At 48.6% G+C, this 16800-nt stretch overlaps 2 pseudogenes across 2 annotated transcripts in view; both read right to left on the bottom strand.

Moving 5' to 3' along the window:
* Positions 1-3024: 3024 nt before the first annotated feature.
* On the bottom strand, positions 3025-11480 carry LOC112081414 (uncharacterized; annotated as a pseudogene). The gene is made up of 2 exons (NR_153856.1): positions 5050-11480; positions 3025-3491 (listed from the first exon to the last, which is right to left on the bottom strand). The product of NR_153856.1 is annotated as an uncharacterized protein (transcript).
* LOC100280126 (adenosine 3-phospho 5-phosphosulfate transporter pseudogene) overlaps positions 3037-16800 on the bottom strand; it is a 36069-nt pseudogene continuing 22305 nt past the window's right edge. Inside the window, exons 9-10 of the transcript NR_153854.1 lie at positions 5050-5103; positions 3037-3491 (exon numbers count right to left, since the gene is read on the bottom strand). The product of NR_153854.1 is annotated as an adenosine 3-phospho 5-phosphosulfate transporter pseudogene, transcript variant 1 (transcript). The remainder of the gene's footprint in view (positions 3492-5049; positions 5104-16800) is intronic.

Genomic DNA, 16800 nt, shown 5'->3' on the forward strand with positions numbered 1-16800 from the left:
TGGATTCTAATCTAATATCATAGCTTCCTACTACTAATCATTACGTACGTATGTGTAGAGAATCAACAAAATTAAAGGCGTAGGGAATGTTTTTACACCACTGTAATTTTATTTAGTATTTTGGTTGCCATCATAAATATCCTAAACTCTTCTATGCCATGCATATGCAGTTTTTTACTCTATACTAGTTCTGTTAGTCTACTGTTATTTTGATTCTGATGGAGCGGATAAAATAATGAAGTTATCCTTGGTTGTTCTGAAGTTAAAATTACAATTTCATATTGTGTAAAGTACCTCCTCCGTTCTAAAATTATAATCTCATAGTGTAAAATTATAATTTCATATCGTGTGAAGTTAAAATATAGTACCTCTTTTTTCAGTCCACGTTCGAGAATTAAATGATAACGAATATAGACATACATATAAATTATATTCATAGGTTCATTAATGAATAGGTGTTTAGTCAAACGAATTATATTTTGAGACGGAGTTAGTATGTAGCTAATAATGAAGTGTTCATGATTATTTGTCTCGTCATTTACCCATTTCGTCAGTGTCAAAGTAATTTTGACTAGATGCAGCGAACGCAATAATGATCGAGAGGTTTCCTGAAAACGAGAAGGTATACTTCAGTTTTTGACTTGGTGGATGGCGATACAAGGAATAATTAACCTCATAGTTTTTGAATTATGTTACGCCTAATGGCCTCATAAACTCTAGGTTACCCTAAAAAAATGTCATGTTAGTGTTATCCTACCACGTAACCTTGATCCTCACCATGCTTCTTGCTATGGAACTAGGTTGGTTAGAGGATTCCAAAACAATCTAATGGATACCATAGAAGAATCAGAGCATTTATACCAAGGATTCCCATGTCCCCCCTCAGAAGACATTTTGTCGCCATTGAATTGTTAGAAAGCAGTTTCTAATTAGTTCTTTGATGGGACTAACGGGGAGGGTCAAACAGTAGCTTTGTTTTTAAAATGGAGGGGTAAAATCAATACGATATCAATTATAAGGTCAGAAAAGGGTATAATTATAATTTCCTACAAGGATATCAAGTTCGACATCCCTGAATTTGATGAACAAGACTTCAATTACGCGTTGTCGTTTGGATCGGCTAAAATTAAATCAGCTTAAACAACTGAGCCTAGACAACTGATAAATTCGAAGACAACTGAGAAAATTAAAGAGCGCGGCCAGAGAAGCCTAGACAACTGAGGCACATACAGACAAGCTCGACTTTACTGAGGTCGAAGACATTTTGTTGCCATTAAAGTTTAAGTGAAAGCAGTTTCTAATTCTTGGAATGTGACTAACGAGGAGGGGCAAACATCAGCTTTATTTCTAAAACAGACAGATAAAATAATAAATTTAAAAAATGAGTAAAATCATAATTATAAGGCTAGAGAAGGGTATAATCACAATTTTCTATAAGGGTTTTTTTTGCATCAGGTTTAACGTCGTCAATTGCACATAACGACAGAAGGGTATGATGCAGCTTCGTTTTCAAAACGGAGAGATAAAATCACAGTTGAAAAATAAGAGGAAGATCACAATTACAAGATCATATGAGGGTAGAACCACAATTGCCCCACTTTGCCGTGCCGTTTCAGACCATTGCTTAGATCGTGAAATTGATGTTTAAAAAAACATTTCCTATTCATCAACGATATATATATATATAGTATTAATAATAAATAAGTGTGTGATGCACTTGCGTCTAATATCATTTACACAAAATTCGGGTTCTATATCAATTGGAGGAAGTAACAATACTGACAACCTAAAACACATTTTTTCCTATAAATAAACTAACAAGTAACAAAATGTGTTCAACTAAAGCTGATTTAATTTTAGCCGATCCAAACGACAACGCGTAATTGAAGTCTTGTTCATCAAATTCAGGGATGTCGGACTTGATATCCTTGTAGGAAATTATAATTATACCCTTTTCTGACCTTATAATTGATATCGTATTGATTTTACCCCTCCATTTTAAAAACAAAGCTACTGTTTGACCCTCCCCGTTAGTCCCATCAAAGAACTAATTAGAAACTGCTTTCTAACAATTCAATGGCGACAAAATGTCTTCTGAGGGGGGACATGGGAATCCTTGGTATAAATGCTCTGATTCTTCTATGGTATCCATTAGATTGTTTTGGAATCCTCTAACCAACCTAGTTCCATAGCAAGAAGCATGGTGAGGATCAAGGTTACGTGGTAGGATAACACTAACATGACATTTTTTTAGGGTAACCTAGAGTTTATGAGGCCATTAGGCGTAACATAATTCAAAAACTATGAGGTTAATTATTCCTTGTATCGCCATCCACCAAGTCAAAAACTGAAGTATACCTTCTCGTTTTCAGGAAACCTCTCGATCATTATTGCGTTCGCTGCATCTAGTCAAAATTACTTTGACACTGACGAAATGGGTAAATGACGAGACAAATAATCATGAACACTTCATTATTAGCTACATACTAACTCCGTCTCAAAATATAATTCGTTTGACTAAACACCTATTCATTAATGAACCTATAAATATAATTTATATGTATGTCTATATTCGTTATCATTTAATTCTCGAACGTGGACTGAAAAAAGAGGTACTATATTTTAACTTCACACGATATGAAATTATAATTTTACACTATGAGATTATAATTTTAGAACGGAGGAGGTACTTTACACAATATGAAATTGTAATTTTAACTTCAGAACAACCAAGGATAACTTCATTATTTTATCCGCTCCATCAGAATCAAAATAACAGTAGACTAACAGAACTAGTATAGAGTAAAAAACTGCATATGCATGGCATAGAAGAGTTTAGGATATTTATGATGGCAACCAAAATACTAAATAAAATTACAGTGGTGTAAAAACATTCCCTACGCCTTTAATTTTGTTGATTCTCTACACATACGTACGTAATGATTAGTAGTAGGAAGCTATGATATTAGATTAGAATCCATTTATATTTAACAACTGGGTTCTATATCAGTTTAAAAGTTATGAACAATGTTACCATTTATATGCCACAAGGATTACAAATCTGTTCACTTTCAAAGATGTACAAGAATGTTTAGGCTAAAAGTAACTGTTGACAGACCATCTCCCAGTATCTAAAGCTAAAGCTTACATTACCACCCAATTGGCTGATTGCGCTTACAACGCCCATTGGCAGCATCCTGCCATTTGGACAAAAGATAGACCAACGAGGCGCAGTTGTCGATCCACCGCTTCTACTAAAATGGAATCTGTCTGTAGGGCCTGTTATGTTCAAGGGAAGGGGATGGTAGAGGCTTTATACCTCGCTGACAATCATCGGTACCGACTGATGCTGGAGGGCATGCCTTCGTTGAATGACAATTTGTGGGGTGGGTGAGTTTGTTAAGCAACTACAATATCCTGATAGCTACCGCCTAATGTTAACTAAAATTCAGTAGTTCCAAAAGATTCTCTGTTTCATGCTCCTTGAAAACCTGCATCGTTAAAATCCAACGAGAATTAGTAATAATAAAATTCAAACAGAACAAAGGAGAGAAATAGCACAAAGTAATATTGCATGGCACATGGGAACATTCAGATATGTAGTTTATAGTGTTCAAGAAAACAAAAAGAACATGTTACACAGGCCCGCATCCGCATAAAAACAGTCACAATTTTAGCCAAGTATCTCCAAATAAGTCAAGAACAATAAGTACCAAGCAGGATTGCAGGATTCAAGATGGAAGACAAGGCTGTGGATCTGAATCCAATCATTGCCATGAGCCCATGACGGCAGCAAGCTAGAGCATGCTTTCTGGTGTGAGCAAGAGATTCCACAAGAAATCCCAAACAAAATCGCTATTACTAGCAGTATGATTACTTGGAGCCTGGAGTGACACATGGCAAATCTATGACAAGTCGAAGAAGTTCCACTGATGTGCGCAAACAAACAAACAGCAACAACCAAGAGACATTTCAATTTACACTAAAAACAGAATGGACATGACAACTTCATTAGCTAGAACAGATCAAGGAATGGTCTCTGGGGCATAATCATCATTATTCCCTGACCTGACGCTAAATAATTCAGATTTATTAGTCAACCAATCGTCATCAGATGTTGTGGGACTGGGTCCTTGACTATATATAGGCATGCCAAATTACAAAAAATAAAGATAAGTGATCCAAGATAACAATATACTCAAAAAGATATCATTTCCAGTCAAACTTGTCTGCACTGTAAATTATACATATCAGGTACAGATGCCAAGCTCACAGGGCCTTTTCCTGCCCAAGACAGACTAATATTATATCCTATCTTATTACTGATACATGAAAATAACCAAAGTTGTTGTCTGATAATTGACTTCGACCTTTTTATCAGTCATTGATTGGACCAAACAATTCTACGTTCAATGTTTCAAAAATTAGGAACTACTGGCATATGTTTATGTAGTATGATATGACATCTATAGATAAACAAGCCATTGTGTGAAAGCAAACGAACAATAAAATACAAATAGAGTTCATCGGTAAAGTTCCAGATGCTAATAGGATCCATTATCCTTCAGCCACAAAAATTTCAATCAAGTATCAATGTTCATAAGTACAGGAAAACTAAAGTAATCCTAGAAACATATATCTGCAACGCGACATGAACTGATTGGCCTTATGTATTGTCTTTTGACACATCACTAGCGCAATATATAATCCAATCTTTTCTAGATGACCAAACATCGATGTTACAGACTAACAATCTATGTTGACTAATATCAATAATTGAAAAGGATGGGAAGAATCTAAGATAGGTAGGTGAATCATGTGGTCCTCCTATAACATTGAAGTTCACTGGAGTTTGCTATTTCAGTTTCAGTTGCAATGTTTATACTATTTGAGTGCTGTGACCATTAAAAGAGTCACCATCTGAAGCAAGAAATCATTGAACTCCTAAATTCAAATTCCAAGGTGTTAATACAGCTGGAATGGTAAGCTAAAAGCTCAGACGCAGAATAAAGTGCAGCAAAGTAGAGGCGATGCACAGTATGCACATACCTTTATAGGAAGAGCATCGCTGAGGCCTTTTCGATGAAGAAAATCACCAGTGACCTGTTGCCAATCAACAGCATTAACACTCTTGCTGCTTTCAATTTCGCCTCCTACCCACACATACACCATTTTAACTGCTTCTCTTCTGATGGCATTCGATGTAACAAAAATCAAAACCGAGTTTGAGTCAAGATCCTTGCGTGCAAACGTAGTTAGCTTTTCCATGCTGGGCCACTGGTAAACCAACAGTTGCACATTACTGCAAGCTTCTGAGTTACTGTCAGTACGCTCAGTTAATCTGGTTTCGGAATGCAAGCTTGAACTATTATCAGTGCATTTTTCTGAGCGAAAATCACCAGTCGGCCTTTTGACACCATTTGTACAACTCTTATCCAAGGCCTCGTCAGTTCTGCGAATACTAGACGGTACCCTTGGTGGCAATACAAGGTCCTTTTGGAGAGATGGTAGCTTTAGAAGTGTGAAGCCTCCTCTTCTTTCTGCTATAGAAGAGGTCTTGGAAGGATGGCGTATTGATTCCAGGCCAGAAGGCTTTGAAGCCCCTGCATTAGATGATTGAGAAAGAGGAGACCTGGACGATGGCACAAGAGCTTGAGGCAGATTAGATGAAGCAGGCGAGAGGCCAAATGATGGCGGGGAGCTAGTTGTAGGTGATAAGGAGGGTGAATCTGAATTATACTTCGAGCTGGCGCTTGAATCCGATGAGAAGGAGCTTGGAGAAAGGAAAGGAGGTGAGGTCGATGCCTCAGCAGCCAGGTGCTGTACACGGTCTACCCGTGGATCAAAATCCCTGATTAGAGCAGAATATGAATAAACACGAGCTAGCGACCTGGAGATGAACTTGTGCCTCAGTAAACTCCAGCTACTCTCTCTGGCTGGAAGGTGGGTCTCGTCCCCAGCCCCAGAAGTTGAGAACGCTGGAACCACTCCCCCGGTGATTGCCTTATAGACAAGCTCAAAATCAGCGTCATAAGACTCAATTATCCGGCTTCCTGGGTTACTCTTGGATGCTGAATCGATCTGGTCCTTGCTAATCTTTGTATTAGTATCTGAATTAGGCAGCGTACTTGAAAATGCATCCCAAAACTCTTGTGGCTCCAAACCTTCTCTCACAACCTTGATGTGCCCCTGCACCTTCTCGTACCTCACTACCTGAAACGCAGCAGCTTTTGCATCCTTCTCCATTACCGGATCACACTTCATCCCAACCCAGACATAGATGGACAACAGAACGTGTACAATGAAGGCGCCTCTAGAGTCCAGTGCGGCAGGGGATGGGTCATTGAGCATTTTGGGCACCAAATGCAGAGGGGCATACTGGGAGTGCGGCGCCATGCGGTACATCCTGAGCACTGAATTTGGAGACAACGGAATCACATGCACCCGTTTCTGGCACTGGAGAAGCTGGCAAGCAAAGCCCATGTTTGGGTTCGCAATCCCCCGGGCAGCCTTGACAAACTGGAAGGCGTCATCGAAGCTCTGGCCTTCCCTCCACATCAAGTAGGCGATGACCAGCGACGTGGAGCGCGACACCCCCTGGCAGCAATGCACAAACACGCGGCCACGCTGCTCCCTGACATCCTCAAAGTAATCAAACACGTCGTACAGGATGCTGGTGATGTCCTCGGTGGGGCTGTCCTGCAGCCAGAGGGTGCGGTAGACAAGGTCAGACTTGAAGTACTCCGGGCAGACGAAGCCCACACAGTTGAGAACGTGGGTGATGCCGTTCTTCCTGAGGATGTCGCGGTTCTTGGCGACGGCGTCGCCGCCGAGGTATACATGGTCGGCGACCTTGGAGCACTCCTTGTCAAAGAAGGCGATCTGGTCCTTGCGTCCCTGAGAGCGGAGCGAGGAGAGGTCGAGCCGGAGCCCCTCCCCTGGCAGCAATGCACAAACACGCGGCCACCCTGCTCCCTGATGTCCTCAAAATAATCAAACACGTCGTACAGGATGCTGGTGATGTCCTCGGTGGGGCTGTCCTGCAGCTAGAGGGTGCGGTAGACAAGGTCAGACTTGAAGTACTCCGGGCAGACGAAGCCCACGCAGTTGAGAACGTGGGTGATGTCGTTCTTCCTCAGGATGTCGCGGTTCTTGACGACCGCGTCGCCACAGAGGACCTTGGAGCACTCCTTGTCGAAGAAGGCGATCTGGTCCTTGCGTCCCTGCGAGCGGAGCGAGGAGAGGTCGAGCCGGAGCCCCTCCCCGGGCCTGGCGGAGGATGGTCCGCCGCCCGCCTTGGATGCGTCGAGCGTGGTGGGGTTGGGCCACTCGCCGACGTTGTCAGAGCCAGCCTTGGGCCACTCGTCTAGGCTGCGGCGGGTGATGGCGAGCAGCTGCAACGACTGGAGGCAGGACCGCGCCTTGGAGCTCATCGACCGCAGGGTGAGCGGAGGCGGCGGGACGCACCGCAATTGCCTGCCACCGCCGCCTGCTGCCGCCCTCACCTTAGCCTATAAAGAGTGCGGCCAGAGAAGCCTAGACAACTGAGGCACATACGGACAAGCACAACTTTACTGAGGTAGAACGCCCCGTTTTACCACGGCGCAATAGCTCTTCCTTAAGAAGCTACTGGTAACCGACCCCCACCTTAGCCTATAAAAGGAGGATCGAGCACGAAGGAAAAGGAGAGACGCACACGATATGCGGACAACCACACGTCGGAAGACTACAGAGGCCGGAGTCGAGCGCGCCGCCACGAAGCCCAAGGCTTAGCTAGGTTGAGAGCACCAGATTCGTAGTACTTAGGCCACTCCACACACAAGACTTGGGAGCCTCCTCCCCCCTCGCCCGCTTGTAACACCTACTACAAGCATTGAGCAATAAAGGTGTCGGTAGCGCGAGCCACCAAAGACTGGATGTAGGGACGTTCTGTCCGAACCAGTATAAATCCCGAGACCATCGGGCTCACCAACCGGACCCCAGAACACGCACAAACAAATTTACTTGTCGGAGCTGGTTCAAAACACAGTTGGCGCGCCAGGTAGGGGTTCGTGCGCGATCTCGACGCATTCTCCAAGCTCCAGATGGTCGGTCGCGACGTCGTTTGGACCCCCGGAACGACCATCCATTTCGGGAGCCTCGACTTTATTATCAACGACGAAGGGGAGATGGTCAGGGCCCCGAAAGACCGACCCCTTCCGCCCGGCGACCTTGACACCATCACGGAGGCCCTAGGCGGCCTCTGCCTCGCGGCCTCGCCCCGCAGAGGCTTTATTTGTGCCTCCACCCATTTATTTCCACGGTTGTGCCTTTCTCTCTGGCGGTGTTTATGTCTTTCTCTTTGGCTGCACGTGAGTGGGGGTGCTGAAGTGTATAAGTGGATTGACTACCTTCTCTCATCAGCTCAAGCTTTTGGGTTGAACTGGTTAGTGTGTCCACTCTAACACAAAAAACCGATAGTACCCTTGGTGGCAATACAAGATCCTTTTGAGAGATGGTAGCTTTAGAAGTGTGAAGCCTCGTCGTTTGGGCGTCCACAGGAGCACCCTATCAAGAGGATTCCTGAAGACCTTTAGGGAAGTGCTTCAATTGCCCTTCGCCATCCCACAGTGCGGTTGTTTGCCAGTGTCGTACGCGCTGCTTTCGCTGCCTCACGCTTGGGCATCGTTCTTACGTGTGCCCGAGGAGGTCGGTAGTCGAGCAGCCAGTGGCCCGAGCTCGCGCACCTAGACGAGACTTCTCCATGTCGCGTCATGTAATGGTCTGGCGCCATGTGTCCTCTACAACTTCTCATCCCAACGACCTCTACAGCCATTGGTCGTGACGCCGCAAGGGACAGGGTGGATGCCTCTTTGTTCCTAACGATCCTCCACGCAAGACGACTAGGTGTGGGCGCAGGCGGCAGGGAGCTAGTCATGGGGCGTCTGGTGACTCCAACCCGGTGCCGCACTCCCCTGTTCATGTGTCCCCAGAGCGTCCTGTGTGTCTAGTGCATTTCCTCCAACGCTCCACCGCGATCAACCACATGGAAGACGGCGCGCTCTGCTTATCACGGTCATCGGAGATAATCAAATGGTCGACATCCCAGAGATTTCTAATGTGCTCGCCGCAAGGTTCAACCTAGAGGTTGGTGCACTCAATCTCCGTCGAGCTTCGTCGGACGCCTACATTCTCATCCTCCCCAACGAGAGTATGGCGCTGCGAGTCTACAACGGGGGAAGGTCGTTCATCACTTCAACTTTGCGCTTACACCTTCGGCGGTGGACGCGCCAATCCTGTGTGGCTCGTGGAGCTTCGCTTCCAATCCTGGTCGACATTGAGCAACTGGGAGTCCCAGAGCACGTCTGGAGCAAAGAATTAGTGGAGCTACTCCTTCATGACTCCTGCATGATCCAGAGGCTGCATTCAGACACAAAATCCTCTCCTGATTTCTCTTCCTTCAAGCTTAGTGTCTGGTGTGCCCACCTTGAGCTTATTCACCAGGCTGTGAATCTACACATTGAAGAATTGATGCTCTAGTTGGATGGTGCACCGTTGGAGACCCGCACATTGTTCTACCCGATCAAGATTGCAGTCTTTCTAATGTCTGGATCAGCTCCGCTGATGGTTCCTCCTTCCTCACCACCGGATTCCCCTTCTCCTAGAAGTGATCGTAAAGATGATAGACGACTGTGGCGGCACAATCTGTAAGCAACAGGACTCTTACTCTCATCGAGAGGATGACACTATGGGTTGGGGCGATTTTCTGTTTATTTTCTCAAACACTACACAATGTCATACCCGTCTAAGGGTTGGGATACATATTTATAGCCCAAGGGGCTGCAGCATATGCTTCCTAGAGATGTGAATATGCTATCCTACAAACTGCACTACCTGTCCTACAAACTGCACTAACCACTAGGTGTTGTACTCTAGTCAAAAGAAAACTGCAGCAAACTGATGTCCTCCAAAAGCTAGAAAAGCGAAAAGGAGATGACTGCAGCGCGCTGTCCTTGCAGTCAAAAGATTGACATGCTGTTGCTGTCCCACGTTGTCCTTGCAGTCAAAAAGATTGAGATGCTGTTGTCCCTGCAGTCAAAAACCGCTAAGGACTGCTGTTGTCCTTCCCACAGACCACGAGACTTATTCCAACAATTCTCCCCCTAAGTCTTGTGTGTCGTCTTGTTGGGCCATCCCGGACCTAGAGCAAAGCTCAAGAAACTTGATCCTCCCAAGGGGCTTGGTGAGCAGGTCTGCAAGCTGATCCTTGGGGTTGATGTAGCGCGCCTTGATGCTCCCTTCTGCCAAACAGTCACGGATGAAGTGGTACCTCACCCGGATGTGCTTGTTTCGTTCATGGAACACGGGGTTCTTAACCAACGTCAGGGCAGACTGGCTGTCCACCCGGAGTTCCACTGCTCCAACGTCTCTCCCGAGGAGATCACTGAGCAGGCGAGCAAGCCAGAGCGCCTGAGTTGAAGCGGTGGAGGCTGCTATGTACTCGGCCTCGCAGCTGGACATGGCCACCACCTGCTGCTTGACCGACTGCCAGCTGATGGGGCACTTGCCGAGGAAGAAGAGGATCTCGCTTGTGCTCTTGCTGGTGTCGATGTCGCCGGCGTGGTTGCTGTACCCGACAAGGTGTGCCTCCCCAGGGCACCTCGGGTAGTAGAGACTGTGGTCAAGAGTCCCCGTAACATAGCGGACGATCCTCTTCACAGCCTGCTCATGCTCCATCGTCGGTTGCTGCAGGAACCGACTAACGTAGCCAACGGAGTATGCCAGATCCGATCGTGTGTGGACGAGGTAGCGAAGACTCCCCACAAGACGCCGGTACTGAGTAGCGTCCACCTCCTCCGTCGTGCTATCACGGCTCAGCTTCAGCCTCTCCTCCATCGGAGTGAGAGCTGGGTTGCAATTAGTGAGCCCAGCCAGCTCAACAATGCGCTTGGCGTAGGCGGTATGGCGAAGTGTGATCCCAGAGTCACTCTGGTGCACCTCAATCCCTAGGTAGAAGGAGAGATGCCCCAGGTCACTCATCTGGAAGATAGCCTTCATCTCTTCCTTAAACGTCGTCACCTCTGCATCCTTGACGCTGGTGATCACCAAATCGTCGACGTAGACACCTACCAGCAGGGCATTTTCTCCATTGCCCCGCCGATAGATGGCCGCCTCATGCGGGCTTAGCATGAAGCTCATCCTCTTGAGCGTGGAGTCCAGCTTGACATTCCACGCCCTCGGTGCCTGTCGCAACACCTTGCCCTCCTTGCCAGAGATCGCAAAACCTGGCGGCTGGTATACATAGGCCTCCTCCTTTAAATCGCCGTTAAGAAACGCCGACTTGACGTCCATGTGATGAACGTGCCAGCCCACCTAGGCTGACAGCGCAAGGAGGAGTCGCACGGATTCCATCCGTGCCACGGGGGGAAAGCATCGTCGAAGTCGATCCCCTCCTGCTGTAAAAAATCGCGTGCCACTAAGCGAGTCTTATGCTTGACGATGGTGTCGGCTTCATCCCTCTTTAGTTTGAACACCCACTTAAGGATGATCGCGCGATGACCATGAGGGAGATCAGTGAGCTCCCAGGTGCGGTTTGTCTCAACCGCGTCCATCTCCGACTGCATCGCGGCACGCCAAGGTCCGTGTTTCTCGGCCTCGGCGAAAGACCGAGGCTCGCCATTGTCGCATGCAAGATGCAACTCTTCCGCCAGAATGCGAGACGTTGGGCCCGACATCGACGGGTCGATGAGAAGGCCCTCCACCTTTCGATATCGCAACGACTCGCCGTTGTAGCACGCGTCGACGCGCTCCTCGACGTGGGAGAGCAGGGTCACGAGCTCCACTGGGTTGTGCTCGACACGAGCTGGCGTCGGAGAGGACATTCCCGGAGAGGGTACCATCGGTGCTGGAGTACGTGGTGACGGAGAGCTCGCTGGAGCCGGAGTCGTGGCTGGATTGCGTGGTGGCAAAGAGCTCGTTGTAGCCGGAGCTGGAGAGCGTGGCGCTGGAGTCGGTGGAGACTTGGGGGCTCGGGTAGGCCTACTCGGAGAAGGGTCGCCTACTCTCCCGGCTCCCTCAAAGTGGACGTACTTGATGGTGAAGTCATCGCACGACGGTCGTCGTCCACCGCCTTGTCCTAGGCCCATCCTCGCCCTTCGTCAAACACTACGTCGCGCGCCGTGCGCACACGCAGTGTTCCTGGGTCAAGGATGAGGTAGGCCTTCGAGTCATCCGCGTAGCCAATGAACACCCCTGGGGTGCTCCTGTCGTCGAGCTTACCGATATGGCCAAGCTCCTTGGTGAACGCGAGGCAACCGAAGACCCATAGGTGAGAGACCGACGGCTTGCGCCCATGCCAAGCCTCATACGGTGTCATCCCATTGAGTGTCTTGGTGGGCGAGCGGTTGAGGATGTAGACCGTTGTCACCACCGCCTCTCCCCAGAAGACAGCCAGCATTCTCCTCTGCTTGAGGAGAGCCCGAGCCATCCCCACAACCGTCTGGTTGTGCCGCTCGACGACGCCGTTCTGCTGTAGGTTGTACGGCGCGGAGTAGTGGCGTTGAACGTCCTTATCCGCACAGTACGACGAGGACTCAACCGCTATGAATTCACCGCCGTTGTCGGTGCGCAGCACACAGCTTGCGACCGCACTCCGCCTCCGCAGCGACCTGCACGCGCTTGATGGCGTTCGCAGCCCCTCCCTTGCTGCCAAGGACCATCACCCACATGTAGCGGGAGAGGTCGTCGACGAGCAGCAAGAAGTAGCGTCGTCCTCCTGGTGTGGCTGGTGTCACCAAGCCACACAAGTCCCCATGCACGAGCTCGAGTCTCTCCTTGGCTCGGAAGCTCGACTGCTGGGGAAAGGGGAGTCGTCTCTGCTTTGTCAACACACAAACATCGCAGAATTGCTCCACATGGTCAAGGTACGGCAGACCTCGTACCATCTCCTTGGCACTGAGTCGCTTCAGGGCCTCGAAGTTAAGATGCCCAAAGCGCTCGTGCCACCTTCACGTTGAGGATGTAAAGCCGATTTGGACTCCTGCGTACCTTGGCAAGAAGGCGACGAGAGGGGTCTCAGATCCTCATGACTCCTTGCTCGACCTCCACGCGCGAACCGTTCTCATCCAGCTGTCCCAAGCTGATGATAGAGTTCCTCAACGCATGGATGTAGTAGACTCCGGTGAGCACCCTGTGCTCACCAGACGCGGCGGTGAATATGACTGAGCCGGTGCCCTTGATCTCTACGCCGGAGGAGTCCCCAAACTTGACAGAGCCTCGAATGCTAGAGTCGAGCTCGGTGAAGAACTCCCGTTGGTCGGTCATGTGATGAGTGGCGTCGGCGTCGAGGCACCTGTTGAGGGTCTTTCTCTTCCGAAGGTCCTCAAAAACATGATTAACCATTTGTTTCCAGCATGATATAGATTGTTACAGGGAGCTTCGCCTTTAGAATGGAAGTTCTCCCCCTATAATGAAGGCATACGTGATGAAGATGTGACCTGAAGATGATAAGAACGAACGTCGAAGCTATTGCCAAAAAGTAACAGCTTCGGCTTATAATGGTAATGAAGACTAAAAATGATGTTGGACGAAAGGGAAAAAGACTGCTTAGTCCTTAATGATTCATGTTATGGTTTTAAGCAAATGCCAGGGATATAAATGTAATTTTACCTGTGCTACGTCTCGCGCCTATAAATAGATGAACAGTAGCACTGTACTGTACACGCTGAATTGTATTCGCCCTCACGTCAACGCCTTCGAGCAAGCCGAAGGTATCAATGTAATATACAATCTGTTAATACTCATGCATGCTTTACGGAATGCAAACATGAATGGATCGATAAGTTATACTTGCCATTTCTATCTCTTTGTATTTTGATTTATCTATAAGGTGATGAAGACATGTCCTTCATAACCTTCGTCTAATGAACATTATGTCCTTAGGGAGATAATGCTTCGGCAAACGAAGGTCCTTAATACTTAACAATTGTGTTGTCTTATTCTTGATTCACAACATTTGAGAACAAGTGACAAACAACACCATCCTTCGATCATGTCGTTGTTGTAGCCGTCGCCAAGGAAAGCGCGTGCTTTCGACTCATCAAGGTGGAGGAGTGCTGCTGCGGCCGGTGACGCTGGAGATATCTCGATGCTTGCGTGTGCTAGAAGCAGAGCTTCCTACTCCGCCTCCGCCTGTGCGACGTTGCCCTGGCCACGTCGTGGCTGTCGACATTCCCTGGCCCAGTGGCCAAGCTTGCCACAGTTGTGACAACCGTCATCTCGTGTCGGCTTCTTGTTGCCGACGGCACCGGCTTGGGCGCCTCCACGGCCACCACCCTCAGCTTGTCCTCGCGCCTCGGCCTGGGCGCCTCCGCGCGGCTTGTCGCGTTTGTGGCCCCGTGTCGAGGACCCCCCCTTCTTCTTGTCACCTTGGCAGGCCTCCCACTGCTCCCGAGTGAGATGTAGCTTCCCGCCGATGGTGATAGGCCCAGAGAGGGCCTATGGTTCATCTTCGTCGACGACCTTGAGACGACCAATCGCTTCTTCGATCGTCATCGTGGAGACGTCTAGCAGAGACTCGATTGAGCGAGCGATCTGCTTGTACTTCTCAGGGATGCAACGGAAGAGCTTCTCGGCGGCTCTCTCCTCATCGTAGGTGTCGTCGCCGAACTGCACCATTTTCTACAACAAAGTGTTGAGGCAAAGAGCAAAGTCATCAACATCCTCACCTGACTTGAAGGCCAAGTTCTCCCACTCCTTGCGAAGTGCATGCAGTGTGGTCTTGCGGGCACGGTCGTTGCCGATGCGGGTCGCAGCGATGGCGTCCCAGGCTTCCTTGGCAGTCCGCTTCTGAGAAAGCGAAAACTGCATCTCGGGCGGGACTGCAGCAATGAGGGCATCTAGCGCTCGTCGATCCTCGTAGTAGTCGATGTCGCCGTACCGAACTGCTTCCCACATGTGGCGAACCTGGAGCCGTACCCTCATCACCGCGGCCCACTCGACGTGGTTGGTCTTGGTGAGGGTAGGCCACCCACCGCCGGGACCGATGTCCCTGACAACGACCTGGACCCCACGGTGACCATGGTACCGATCCGGGGAGGGAGAGTTGCGCCGCCTGTAGAGGCCGCGATCTCCATCGACCCGGCCGCCGCCACCGGGAGCACCGTCGGCGCGTCCTCGCCCATCTGGGCTGTCGTCGACGCGTCTGTGCCTATCTAGCCTGCCGCCGCGCGAATCCCCATGGGGGTGCGCGACTGCCCATTGAGCCGCCTGCTCTTGCGCTGCCTCCCTTGCCAGCCTGAGCTCGTCGTTGGTGCTGCCGTCGCCGGAAACTGAGCTGTCGACGCTACTGCCAAGCAGAGCCTCGAGCTCTGCCACCGTCGCACGTGCAGCATCCGCCGCCTCCGTTGCTTCTACTTCCGCTCTCGCTGCTGCCAGTTCCGCCGCCACCAGTCGTGCTGCCCTCGCCGTTGCCGCTGCTGCTGCTCGCTCGCGTTCTTGTGTCGCGACGACCTCGGCTTCCTGCTGGCGCCGCACACTCGAAGTGACCGAGCGTAGGGACATGGTGTGCTATAGAGGGGTCGCTGCGTGTGGAAGAGGTTGTCTCAGACGAAAGGCTGCTCGTCCGAGCAGGAGAGGAAGCAACAATTGGAGCTCTTGCTTCCGACAGAGTATAGGGAGAGGCGTGGGAAGGAGATGAGCAAAAGATGTTTAGGCTACAAGATAACTTGACTTTGATACCAATTGTAAGCAACGGGACTCTTACTCTCATCCAGAGGATGACACTATGGGTTGGGGCGATTCTCTGTTTATTTTCTCAAACAATACACGATGTCATACCCGTCTAAGGGTTGGGATACATATTTATAGTCCAAGGGGCTGCAGCATATGCTTCCTAGAGATGCGAATATGCTGTCCTACAAGCTGCACTACCTGTCCTACAAACTGCACTAACCACTAGGTGTTGTTGTACTCTAGTCAAAAGAAAACTGCAGCAAGTTGTTGTCCTCCAAAAGCTAGAAAAACGAAAAGGAGATGCCTGCAGCACGCTGTCCTTGCAGTCAAAAGACTGACATGCTGCTGCTGCTGTCCCACGTTGTCCTTGCAGTCAAAAAGACTGAGATGCTGCTATCCCTGCAGTCAAAAACCGTCAAGGACTGCTGTTGTCCTTCCCACAGACCACGAGACTTATTCCAACACAATCGCTAAGGCGATGGCTAATCATCTAGCTGCAGTGCTGCCTGGATTAATATCCATTAATCAGAGTGCTTTTGTGAAAGAGAGCAAGATCCATGATAATTTTCTGTTAGTACAGCAAATGGCTAGATGTCTGCAGTAGAAGAGAGACTCCTACTGTCTACTAAAATTGGACATTTCAAAGGCATTTTACTCAGTTTCATGGCCCTTTCTTACTGAATTTATGGAACATATTGGCTTTGGATCTAAGTGGCAAAACATGATCTGCATTTTACTATCCACAGCAACTACCCAAGGTGCTAGTCAATGGGGAGACTGGAAGTTCAATTAGCCATCAAAGAGGACTTAGGCAGAGAGATCCACTCTCTCCTATGCTATTCATTTTGGTGATGGAGGTATTGAATTCTTTAGTCAGATTTTCTGCTGGTCAAGGTTTCATCCAACCTCTCCCCACCCAGCAGATGCAGCATAGGTTCTCCATGCATGCAGATGATGTCATTTGTTTCCTCAAGCCAAATGAGAGGGAGCTCAATATCTTTAAAGGCCTTGTTGAGTGTCTTTGGAAAAGCTTCAGGCCTAGTTACTAACATTGAGAAGAGTTCTGTCATCTCAATTAGATGCTCTTCT

The sequence above is a fragment of the Zea mays genome, chromosome 6 (assembly GCF_902167145.1).
Source record: "Zea mays cultivar B73 chromosome 6, Zm-B73-REFERENCE-NAM-5.0, whole genome shotgun sequence".
NCBI lineage: Eukaryota > Viridiplantae > Streptophyta > Magnoliopsida > Poales > Poaceae > Zea > Zea mays.